At 37.1% G+C, this 13970-nt stretch overlaps 1 long non-coding RNA gene across 1 annotated transcript; it reads right to left on the bottom strand.

Moving 5' to 3' along the window:
- Positions 1-6890: 6890 nt before the first annotated feature.
- On the bottom strand, positions 6891-7995 carry LOC145790264 (uncharacterized). The gene is made up of 2 exons (XR_014328949.1): positions 7867-7995; positions 6891-7101 (listed from the first exon to the last, which is right to left on the bottom strand). It is a non-coding gene; the product is annotated as an uncharacterized LOC145790264 (long non-coding RNA).
- Positions 7996-13970: the final 5975 nt, after the last annotated feature.

Here is a 13970-nt window from a genome sequence, read left to right as displayed (position 1 = left end):
TCTTAACTAAATTTAAAACTCTCAACTAAACACAATATTAGAAAGGAGAAAAAGTTACAAAGATATAGGAGGCTTAGAGGCAACCAATTGCGCTAGCAAAGGAGGAACCTTCTCCTGAATCAAAAAAAAAGGAGGAACCTTCTCCATCAAGATGCAAGGGGAATTAACATCAAAGGCTAATCTTATATAAACAATGAGCCACATTAGTACCCTCCCGACGAACATGAAAAATCACAAAGGAATGGAAATGTTTAGAGCATTCCGAATGAGTGAGAATTTGATGGACAATATTTGACGTTGAAAATTTTGTCCTCATTAGTGGTGTGTTAACTCAATAATAAAGAATTATGTAAATCACATATGGTTCAAAAAATTAGGAATATATAAGAAATTATGTAAATCACATATGCCCTGTTTGTTTTAAGAGGTAGAATAGAGGGGATTCATAGTGAGAGAATTAATAGTAAGGAGATTGTTAGTGAGGGGATTGATAGTGGGGGAATTAAGTAAAATTGTGTTTATTTTTATGATAGTTGTTAGTGTAGGAATTATTAAATTATTTTTATATAAAATAATAAAACAAATAAAAAAATATAAAAAATTAAACATTAATATTTAAAAAAAATTCCCAATATATAAAAAATAAAAAAAATAATTTTTTTTTAATCCCCTCATTATTTTTCTAATACTATCTTCACCTCCTCCATCTCAATTCCCCTTCTAACCTTCATCTATATCACCTCCTCCATCCGAATCCCCTCCTCAACTCCACAAACAAATACAACACTAAGAGTGTGTTTGGTAACGTTTACGTTTTTAGTTTATATTTACAAAAATTTTATAAACTAGTTTTTTATTTATTTTTAGAAAAACATAAACTACAAACACGTTTGGTAATTGACAAAATGTTTAAAAAAATTTAAAAATATAAAAAAGAGTGAGAAATGACAAATAGTGGCAAGTGGCGGTGGAAGACAGTGGTGGAAAGTGGTGACGGTGGGTGGTGGGTAGTTGGTGGTGGTAGATGGGTGGTGGTGGTGGGTGGGTGGGTGACGGTGGCGGGTGGTGGGTGGTAGCGAGTGGGTGGTGGTGGTGGCGGGTGGTGGTGGCAGCAGGTGGGTGGCGGATGGCGGGTGGTGGTGGGTGGTGGCGGGTGAGTAGTAGTGGTGGGTAGGTGGCGGGTGGTGGTGGTGGGTGGGTGGGTGGGTGACGTTGGCGGGTGGTGGGTAGTGATGGGTGGCGGTAGCAGGTGGGTGGCGAATGGCGGGTGGTGGTGGTGGGTGGTGATGGTGGGTGGGTGACGGTGGCGGGTGGTAGCGTGTGGGTGGTGGTGGTGGTGGTGGCGATGGTGGGTGGTGGTGGCGGTGGCGGTGGCGGTAGCGGGTGGGTGGTGGATGGTGGTGACAGGTGGGTGGCGGATGGGTGGCAGGTGGCTGGTAGTGGTGGTGGGTGGATGGTGGTGGCAGGTGGGTGGCGAGTGGTGGTGGCAAGTAGGTGGCGGGTGGTGGTGGCGGGCAGTGGATGGTAGTGGCGGGTGGTGGGTGGTGGCGGGTGGATGGCATGTGGGTGGTGGTGGCAATGGCGGTGGCGGTGGCGGTGGCGGTGAGGGGTGGGTGGTGGTGGCGAGTGGGTGGCAGGTGGGTGGTGGTGGGTGATGGGTGGTGAGTGGTGGTGGCAGGTGGTGGTGGGGAGTGGGTGGTAGGTGGCGGTGGCAGAAGACGGTGGTGGAAAAATGGTGGCGAGTGGTGGCTAGTGTTGGGTGGTAAAAGAAAAAAATTCAAAACGGAAACATATTTTTTGTGTTTTCATTTTTTGGCCAAATTTATAAACTGAGACCACTGATTTATAAATTAAAATTTTTACCAAACAAGTTTTTATTTGAGTTTTTAAAATTTTTGTAAATATAAACAGAAAATTGAAAACGTAAGGTGTCGTTTGGTAACACTTACGTTTTCAGTTTTCTGTTTATATTTACAAAAATTTTAAAAACTCAAATAAAAACTTGTTTGGTAAAATTTTTGATTTATAAATCAATGGTCTCAGTTTATAAATTTGGCCAAAAAATGAAAACACAAAAAATGTGTTTCCATTTTGAGTTTTCAGTTTTTTTTTTTTACCACCCAACACTAGCCACCACCCGCCACCATTTTCCACCGCCGTCTTCCGCCACCACCACCACCACCACCCACCTGCCACCACCACCCACCACCCACCTGCCACCCACTCGCCACCACCCGCCAGCCACCCACTCGCCGCCACCACCCACCACCCGCCACTACCATCCACCACCCGCCGCCTACTTGCCACCACTACTCACTACCCACCTGCCACCACCATCCACCACCTATCACCACCAGCCATCCACCGCCACCAACCACGTGCCACCCACCCGCCACCACCACCACCTGCCACCATCACCACTACCACCCACTCGCTACCACCTACCACCCGCCACCGTCACCCATCCATCCACCCACCACCACCACCACCCGCCACCTACCCGATACCACCCACCATCTGCCACCCACCTGCCACCACCACTCACCACCGGTCACCACTACCACCACCCACTCACTACCACCCGCCACCGCCACCCACCCACCCACCCACCATCACCATCTACCTGCCATCACCACCTACCCGCCACCACCCGCCATCCGCCACCCACCTGCCACTACCACCCGCCACCACTACCACCACTACCACCACCCACTCGCTACCACCCACCGCCGGCCACCGTCACCCACCCACCCACCACCACCACCTGCCACCCACCTACCACCACCACCTGCCACCCACCCACCCACCCATCCACCACCACCACCACCTTCCATTCACCCGCCATCCGCCACCCACCTGCCACCACCACCTGCTACCACCACCACCACCACCCACTCGCTACCACCCACCACCGGCCACCGTCACCCACCACCCACCCACCACCACCAGCTACCCACCACCCACCGTCACCACTTTTCACCACCGTCTTCCGCCGCCACTTGCCACCACTCACTCTTTTGTATATTTTTAAATATTTTTAGACATTTTGTCAATTATCAAACGCGTTTGTAGTTTATGTTTTTCTACAAATAAACAAAAAAATAAACAAAAACCAGTTTATAAAATTTTTGTAATTATAAACTGAAAACATAAACGTTACCAAACACACCCAAATGACACCTAAATAACTCTACTTCCATCCTAATCCCCTCCCACCTATTTAATCCCAACACAAATGGGACCTAAAATACTATTAATTGAGTATACAGTCACATTGAAATCCCAACAGGCTTTCAAAACTCTCATTTTTTTAATAGTAAATTGCATTGACCTTCTCCAAATAATGAAATTATAACTTAAAATCACAGTTTTAATGAAATTATATTAGACCTAAGGCCTCGTTTGGAAAATAACATTTTTAACCTAAAAATTAAAAAGTTATTAAAAAAATCAAAAAGTCAACAACTATAGTCAAAGATTTTATTTTCTCTCTATTTTTTACATATTTTTTCATAAAAAATCAAAAAGACATCCCAATGTACTTTCTTTTTTTACATTATGTTTTAACTAAAAAAAATTAAAAAATTACTAAAAAAAACGTGTTGCCAAACAAGGCTTAACTCTATTAGACTAACTTTCCCTACAATAATGACAACTTTAACAGTATTAATGGACGTGATGCAATTATTATATTACTCTTAGATATTTTGTATAAATTTGTTTCAAACTGACACCGAACACAATTCATGCAAGAAAAAGCATAGTACTTTCTAACTTATATCTATATAAAATATTTTACGTATTTTTCATATTTTCTAGTATTTTTTAAAATATAAAAAAAAATTCATCTTAAAATATTTAAAACAATCAAACTAAACAAAATTCATATTTTTCCATTTCAAAAGCCAATTCACAACTCACAACTATGCACTGATCAATTTTCAAGCCTTGAAATGGGTAAAGAAAATCCAAATGAAATTTCAGACATAGGAAACAAAGTAGGACACAAGTAGAAGAAAGACCATTCTTATTTCAAACAATCAAGCAATCTCTTTGGACTTTTCTAAATATTGCAAATTCACAACTCACAACTATGCAATGATCAATTTTCAAGCCTTCAAATGGGTAAAGAAAATCCAAATGAAATTTCATACATAGGATAAGACACAAGTAGATGAAAGACCATTCTTATTTCAAACAATCAAGCAATCTCTTTGGACTTTTCTAAATCTTTTGCAAGATAAATTCAATAATGCCATCAAGACATCAAGACATGAAAAGCTGAATCTAATAAATATATTAATGAGTCAATGACACATAAGAGAATACTTTTAACACTTAAATTTGAAAATATTATTAAGTAATTTAGGAGTGTTATATGACATTATTTATATAAGATTCTTGACAAATAAAAAATTACAAAATATACTAAGTGAATCTTTCTTCATCTTTTGACTATTAAGTAATTCAGAAGTGTTATTTGATATTATTTATATAATACTCTTGACAAATAAAATATTGCAAAATGCAATAATGGTGTGTTTGTTTAGACGGATTAGATAAAGGGGGATTGTAATCCATCGGACTGTTAGTCTTGGGATACATTGTCCTCAGACTATTTGGTTGGACTGGATTTGTATCCTACGTTTATTTAGTCATGGGATTAGTTGTCTAGATTGGATTATTTTTAGTGAATCCAATGTTTAGTTGGACGGACTAGATAATGATAAATGTTCAAAATACTATTTTACTCTTGTAATTTATAATTTTAAATTTGTAATCTATAATTTATAATTTATAATTTAACAACACTAAATTTTTTTAATTTATTAGGCCATAATTTTTAATTTATTATTTTCAATTAAATTAAATTTATAATTTTATTTAATATATAATTTTAAATTAACAACACTAAAAAAATAATTTTATTTAATATATAAATTTAATTTTTTAACTAAACAAATTTAGTTTATAAGGCCATAATTTATAATTTATAATTTATGATTTATATTTTTATTTAATATATAATTTTAAATTAACAACACTAAAATAATAATTTTATTTAATATATAAATTTAATTTTTTAACAACACTAAAAAAATTATAAGGCCATAATTTTTAATTTATTTTTTTAATTAAATTTAATTTATAATTTATAATTTATATTTTTTATTTAATATATAATTTTAAATTAACAACACTAAAAAAATAATTTACAAATGTTCATGTAACGCCCTCAAAATATGATATAACCCAACTATTCACAAGATCCTTAAACATGATAGGAAAGTTCTATTCTCATTCATCGGAATTAATATTACAAAAACTTTTACATGCATTACACTTTCATAAATGTTTATCTTGAAACTATAGTATGTAATTCTATTTTAAACAATAAAATATGTGCCCTACGGGCTTATATCTTTCCAAGTCATCACTTGATTACAACAAAAGAAGAGTTTTAACTCTATACATAAAAAACTCTCGGCTTGGATTTACATTTAATACAAAACAAAATATCCAAAAAGAGAGTCTTCAACTCCCAAACCTCCCAAGCTAAGACCTTCGAGGCGGCATGTCCCCTGTTCCTGAAAAAGGATGTCCCAAGTAGGGTGAGCCAAAACCCAATAGAGATATGCTAAACAAAATATGATAATTAACTAAAATATTAGCATCCGATAACTGTTTAACACCTAAGACCAACTTATATACTTTCCATGGCCAATCAACATTTACTTCCATGTTTCAACCCATTTCCTTTTATTTATCCAAATCAATTTAAAATGAGACTACAACTCATATTATTAACACTTCAATCATAAACATCATTCATACACTTCCATGCACTTTCCATTTTACGAAACTACGTCCGAGGGAATCGGCACCCACAGATAAATAAGATTTTGGGACTTTCACCCAGGACACTCTAGCCAACTAAGTTACCAATGGAGTCCATCTCATATCTCCTCCTGCACAATGGAGTACATCCCCTATCTCCTCCCATACAAAGATACATATACAACGTATTAACATGTAGGCATATACAATGACCCAACAATTCACATGCTCAACGTTTTAATCCAACCGTCATATTCAATGACATAATCCAATTGATTAGTTTCAATTTACCTAATTAGCATGCAGTCTCTACAACAATCATGGTTATCCTCCACCGATAGCCCAAAACAGATAAATAAATTTATCAAACAGATAATTTATCAACTTTTCTATAGGTTGGTGATTATTCAATCCAATCACACCATTTAAACGCAATTCTTCCCAATGTTATAATTTCCAAACCAATTTCATATTTCCACAATGAATTCACTATTTATACAAAATAGTTATTTAATTCCAAACTAGGGCATTTTCCCCCAAATTTCCAAAACATTGACCCAAAGGTCCAAATCTCACCATTTCAGCAATTATACACCAATAACCCCATTTTTAAGACCCACATACTAGGGGTGGGCGCGGATTAGTTGCGGCCACGAAACCTTCAATTCGCCATCTGTCTGCCAAATTGGCGGATTGGAGAAAATCAATCCGCATCGGTCCGCCAATCCGGCGGATGCGGATTTGGCGGATTGGCGGATGGATACGAATCGGTTTGGCGGTTTGAAATTTTACAAATTTTCAACAAAAAACAAAAAACAATAAACAATAAACAAAAAACAACAAAAAAAAAAACCTAGGCAATGCAATATTTATTCATTCAAATCCATGGTCTAACAACAGTTTAACAAAAAAAAAAAAAAAAAACTTGAAAGAAAATAAACCATGTATTTATTAAACATATAGAGTATTCAATTAATTGTAAAGCTACAGATTAGATTTTTTAAAAGTACAGAGCAACAAGCAACTGAGAAAAGTATTCAACATATATAGTATTCAATTAAACATAATCTGATTCCATGCGTGATATAGTTTTAACACATTTTGTAGCAGCATATAGTACGGAAAAATTCTAAATATTGGTTAAGATGAGACTTACAGGAGCTCAAAATGCAGGTTGGTGTGCAGCCATTTCAAACATACAACAACCTGAGACAGCAGCAACATGTCATTCATGGATGAGTCATGCCATGAAGTTCTCACCACCTGTATAAGATGTGAGGTGGCACCATTAATAGGTAGACATAAGCTGGTGCCATTTCTTCTCAAGCATTAACAGCATACAAAACTTATTGACTGAAGCCAATACTAGGAGAGAATCTATCTAAGTATCTAAATGTAATATTAGATTGGACCTTAGAAAAAAGATCAATGGACTGATGGAATGCAAGTGTTGTATTTGATTAATTCAATTGTAGAATACAAGTTTATTTCATTTGAATATATATAAATTGATAAAGTATGATTAGGAAATAAATTGTAGAGCAGCTTTGCAAGTCCAAAGTCACTTGTACATTTAATATTTATGATCATGAGATCAAACACTGCCTGGAGGACCATATACATCAATCAAATCATATTCATTCTTTTTGCCTTCTTACCCAATCTGATTTCATTGTCTTTCGTACGAAATATGTTTGAAAACTCAGAAATATTATTAAACATGATTAATTCTCAGAAACATGATTAAATATGACTATTTGATCAATGATAGCCAAAATTTATGATTAATTTAACATAGTCAAAGCCCTAATTAATTAACAGAACACAGTCAAAGCCCTATCAAATTCAGAACACAGTCGAAGCCCTGAAAAGAAGAGAAGAAGATCTGTACAAAGACAAGAAGAGAAGACAAGAGAAGAAGCCGAAGCCCTAGCCCTAATTACTGAAAAAATAAAAAAATAAAAACACATAACACAATCGCTGATCAACGATCAAAGGCAAAAAGAGAAGAGAAGAAGAGAAGATTACCTCCTAATCGATGCTTTGATCGCTCGCCGCCATTGTCGTCGATCGCCGATCGTCGCTAGCTAGTAGCCACCACTGTCGCCAACGCCGATCACTTCTCGTCGCCTCCGTTCAAGTGTGTGTGTGTGTGAGAGAGAGTTGAGAGAGAGGCAGACACTTTCTTTCTTCGAATTCGAACGAAACCTAGGGCTAAACAAACCTGAAATGAAAAAAAAAATGGGGGCGACACGGGGGGAAAATGAGGGGAAATTAGGGTAGGCGGGCGGGTCGGGTGATTCATTAGATTTGGCGGATTTCCTGTGACACAACCCGCACCCGCAAAAATGTTATTTTCTAGCCCGCACCCGACCGTCAAATAGCACGCATCCACCCATTATGCCACGGGTCGAGCGGGTGGGTCGGGTTGGCAAATCCATTGCACACCCCTACCACATACACATATGGAGTTGAAAATTGAAAACCCCTCTTTCACAAATCAACACCCTAACCCTAACTTCACCCAAATTTCCCAAATCTAACCATTTATACAAAATGACCAACATTTATGTTAAAGCTCATAGAAATGAGTAGTTTATCCCTACCTCAAATGGAGAAGCTCAAAGGAGAAGAAGAGAAAAACTCAAGATGCTCCAAACTTGAATTTCTTCGGATCAAAATGAAGCCTACACAATGCTCTAGATTTCTTACAAAGGAACTAGGGTAGAAAACCTCTAGAACGTGGAGTATTTGTAGAGAGAGAGTGTGTGTAGAGAGAGGCTGTCGATTTTAGGGTTTATTGTGAAAATGAGATAAAAAGTGATATGAAAACCTGCTACTGCGAACTGATATAAACAAGTCTCACTCGAGCGAAGGAGTTGTCGCTCAAGCGACCAGACACAACAAGTCCTCGCTCGAGCGCAAGAAGCGTCGCTCGAGTGAACAATGAGAAGCTACAAGTCTAAACCAACACAGACGCATGCTCGAGCTCAGGACTTCTAGCTCGAGCAATGGGTTAAACAACACAGGGCTCGCTCGAGCGCAAGAAAGTTCGCTCAAGCGAAGAATGCCATCCTTCAGGTCTAAAAGAGAAGTAGACGTACGCTTGAGTACCGGACTTCTCGTTCGAGCAAAGAGACACACGACACAAGGCTCGCTCGAGCGCAAGAAAGCTCGCTAGAGTGGAAGCTGCGTCTGAGAAAGAAACCTGGAGACCCACAATACTCGCTCGAGTGCACAAAACCTCGCTCGAGCAAAGAAACAAATACCCAAGGCTCGCTCGAGCGCAAAAAGCTTCGCCTGAGCGAAGAAGGAAAAACCTGGGCAGCCACCATTTGTTTCAACTCACAACCAACCTGTTCCAAACTTAACCAACACATCCCACAACTCAAATACAAGGAATTAAAGGATGGAAACAAGATATAGACAACAACAACCAACCATAGAACCCGAGTTCAGAATACAATGAATGAAGGGGAAAAATCCGGATCGCTATAGTTCAAAAGACTATTTTACCCTTTTCCAATTGTTTATTAAGTAACAACAGGAGGATAAAATGGACATTTCACACATTAGTACCATGGGTTACCAATCTCATGAAAATAATCCCACCCCTCCCCCTAGGATACAATAATCTCTCATATGAGGGACTAATAGTCCGGAGAGACTATTAATCCAGAGCAAAAAAATTGAACCAAACAATGGACTATTAGTCCGAATTGACTAATAGTCCAATCCCATGAAATAATTCCTCAAAACAAACACACTTGAAGGTGTTTGGGAAGTAAAAAATTGGCTTTTTTTTGGGCTAAAATTCACAAAACAAACTATAATAGTCAATAAAATAAAATATCACATCAAGTATATAATCATTTCACTTTTTTCTCACAAATATTACATCCAATTACAAAAAAAAATATAACCCTCTTCCCAGACATAAATATTTTAGCCTAGTAAAATAGCCAAAAACTAAAATAACCTACTAAAATAGCTAACTTCTTAAACGAGACCATTTCTTTCGACTATAGCATCTCCAATGGTGGTTGCTATATTGCTATTGCTATTGCTATAATTTGGCAATGAATAGTGTTATTTTGCCAAATTATAGCAATGGTGCTCCAATGGTCATTTGCTATTTTTGGCAAATCTCAACCAATTTTCCCTCCAAGTTTGTAGGTGTTGTTTGGATATAGGTTTTTTGTGATTTTATTTTTATTTGTTTTTTGTCTTTTGTAACATTTTTTTACCTGTTTGTTAAAAAAATTATATATTTATATTATTCCCAACTAGACAAATATAAAAAATAAAAAAAAATGAAAAATGGAAAAATTGAAAAAAATATATATTTATATTATAATGCCTTTTTATTATAATAAAATTATCTTCATTTAATGTCAGCTAATGTATTTTATCTTTTTATTGCCTTCATTTGAAAAAAATATATTTATTTTTTGCATTATACTTTATTGAAAATATTCAATTGTAATACAAATTAGTGAACATTATACATTGAAAAAATAATATTACATTGTGAAGTACAAAATACTCAAAAAAAAAAGAAAGAAATTTCATTACAAAATAAAAAATACATTGCAAATAAAGACTAACAATTACATTAAAAAATAAATGATATTGCAAATTTGAAAAATACATTATCCCATAATTATTCATCAGGAAGTAAGGGGAAGTAAAAATTTGGGCTACTCACATTTGAGGACCACTTGGCAAAAATCTCATTTTTTCGCATTGTGTAATACGCTTTCATCTGAGGGTCCAAATCAGAAATGTCCGTAGTTATTATTTGGTGTTCTTCCTTTCTCATCTCAAACTCATGTTTTTTCATCTCAAGTTCTTTCATCTACTGTAGTGCTTGAATCCTTTTTTCTTCTCTTTCCTCTTTTTTTCTTTTCTTTCTCAGTAAGGTGTTGGTTAAATGTGTCTAATTGTGTATTCATTTTTTGGACTTCAGTTTCAATGACTTGATTTCTCCGAAATAATTCTTTTGCAGATTTCCTACCCATCGGCCTTTTACCCCTTGCAGAGACACTGCCCTCACCAACAGTTGGATTGTTACCAACACTTGGACTGGTGTCATCTTCAAGAGAAATGCAATTATCCATAGGGGAATTGGGGGCTGAATCAGGGAAAAATGGTGTATGTATCCTTGACTTCACCGTATTCGTGGGAGTTACATCTTGCCACCTGATATTATTTTGCAAGATTGACCAACAATGTTCAAAAGCAAAATATTTCTTTTCATCTTGATGGTATAAAAGTTTTGCTTGAAGCATCTGTATCAATAAAATATTAAATTAAGTAATTATTTAATTTTTATATGAGACGAAATCAAATAAAATAAAAAACTAATGTAATAAATGAAGATGAAATCTCACTAGATCAACTTGAGACATCCCACTTGGGTGTAGATTTTCGACTTGCGCTAAACATCCACGAAATTTGTTAGAACATTTCATGATTGTACCCCATCGAGATTGGATAGAAACTTGTGTTCTTGACTGATCATTCTGAAGGGGGCAATAATTTCATAAATTCTCCCCCAAAAGTGAGTATAAGATTGTGAATTGCCAACAATTGGGTCTTCAGAAATGTGACACAAAGCTTTACAAAGTGCCATATCTTCAACAATGGTGAATGATTTTCCTCTCTTTATTTTTGATGAACCTTCCATACCGATTGTGTAAAGAAAATATAAATAAAAATAGAATTTAGAATGTTTGTTGTGAAATGAAATTGAGTAAAAAGAGAGAAGAGAATGTTTGTATTTATAGAAGAAAATAAAAAAGAACCATTTTTTATAGCCGTTTTAACATAAAAAAGAGCCGTTGTGATATGTTTCACTTATGTTTTTATTTAATTATTATTTTTTTTAATGAATAAAGTAGCAGACTTGGATCTCAGCTGTTGGATTGTTATTAATCAACGGTTGAGATCAATCACGAGTCTTTGTGTCTCTATCCTCTCATCATTGTGTCTCTGCCCATTAAACAAAATAGCAAAATTCGGATAAACTTCAGAGAAGATCAGAGAGAGAGAGAGAGAGCTTCGAAACACTTCGGATCAGTGAGAAGATCACCTTCTCTGTCCCCCTGTTTCTCGGATCACTTTGAAACACTTCGGATCAGTGTGTAACGCTGTCACGACCCAAACCCGCCCCTGTAGGTCTAGCATCGTAACCGGGCAGTAATCCTTGGATTATCAAAGGCCTCTTAATAGATTAGCAAATAATAAGGGGCTGCGGAAGCAAATATATAAAATAGACAAGGTCCAATGAGCTGTGGTAACGTACATGAGACAGTAGATTTCAAAACTTATATATATATATACATGAGCATGCTAGTCAAAGGACGCCAATATTTAGAAAGTATTTACAGAAGTGTACATTCCAAGACTTGACTTTACAACAGTCACAAAGACTAGCGTGAATACAAAAACAACCCTAGCATTAGACTTTGATCGGAACCTCCTCGGGAGGCACAACGGTTGGCTGACAAAAACAGAACAGAAGGCCGTCAACTCTGGCCCTGGTCACACGCCGGCTCACCTACATACATAATATAAACTGTGAGCGAAAGCCCAGTGAATAATAACAGAGTAAAGGGGTTTCAATGAATAGGTCCGTACAGATTCAAAAATCATAATTTAGTTTCGTATCAAATCCATAATTGGTCCAGATCATATACAAAAATAATAAGTCATGCTTGAGTTTACGTGATACATCCATTAGCAAGAACAGAGCAGATACAGAATAGAGGCAGACACGTGAGGGTTACAAGTAACTAGTTCCTTAAAGGAACCTCTGGATCCGGGTAACAGAACAGAAGCTGAGCCCCCATGACGGGGCCTCTGGTACGGGTAACATAGTGCAAACGGGTATAAGTTCCATAAAAAAACCTCCGATACCGGGTAACAACCAATAAATATCACATGATGTTAAGGATGACACGAATACATATCAGAAATTGAACAATCATTCATTGTACAGAACATATCATTTTGGAAAACAGATCGCATTTTATCACACAGAAAATAGATACAGTTGAACACAACTTTACTAAGTTATTACTCACAGTTGGCCTTGAGACAAACAGACGGAGTAGATTAGTCAGACAGAACGCGGCACGGGACCTACATAACACATAACAGATACACACTTGAAACACACATTCTAATTGTACAAAACTTACGTCGTTGGCTCTTAGTGTGTTTCTAATCTTTAATCCTCATTAAAGGGCATCAAACATGGCCTAGGAATGCCTAGGATGAAATGAGGATGCAAAAATGCCTTGAAAACCATTTCTTAAATTTGCTGAAGATAAGGTCCACGCTCGAGCATGGATTACCCCGCTTGAGTGGACATGCAGATATTGAATCTCCGCTCGAGCGTGAACTTCCTCGCTCGAGCGGACTGTAAAATCGACAAAAGTACAGTATGCATGATTTTCACGCGCGACGGGCATTCGACCCCCGCTCGAGCGTGAGACTCAGAGTCTCGCTCGAGCGTGGTTTCCCCCACTCGAACGGACTGCAAAACACACAAACTTCTCGGTATACGCATTTCGCGCTCGAGCATAACTATCGACGCTTGAGCGAAAGTGCATGTACTCAGGATTCACGCTCGAGCGTGAAAGTACCCGCTCGAGTGTGGGTCAAATTTCTGGAAAATTCAGATTGACCTCCAAGCATGAAACTCAAACTTTAAGCTTTCTAAACTCATTTTTCTAGGCCAATATTTGAGGAAACATATAATAACTCATAAAACAACAAGTATTTAAAAATCATTTCAAGAAATCATGGCCCAAGAGCAACCCAATTTGTCCAAAATCAACATGAACTCTAAGAACATGCCATTAATATAACATGCAAGAATCTCATTGAATCTAAACCCTCCAAAACATGATCAAACTTGATAATTTGATGGACAACAAGATGAATTACCATAATGTGAGTGAAATTAACACATGCATGGAAGAAATCTTAGAATTCAAACTCAAAGCATGGAAATTTATGCATGCATGCATGCATGGATGGACTCTCAAAACCATACTTTGAGCTAAATCTTGACTTTGAATACCAATTTCCCCATGAACCTAGCAAGAACAACTCACATTCAT

Source organism: Camellia sinensis, chromosome 5 (genome assembly GCF_055761805.1).
Source record: "Camellia sinensis isolate YWXY chromosome 5, ASM5576180v1, whole genome shotgun sequence".
Lineage (NCBI taxonomy): Eukaryota > Viridiplantae > Streptophyta > Magnoliopsida > Ericales > Theaceae > Camellia > Camellia sinensis.
The sequence above is the reverse complement of the archived record's forward strand: the minus strand, read 5'-3'. Positions and strand labels throughout refer to the sequence as shown.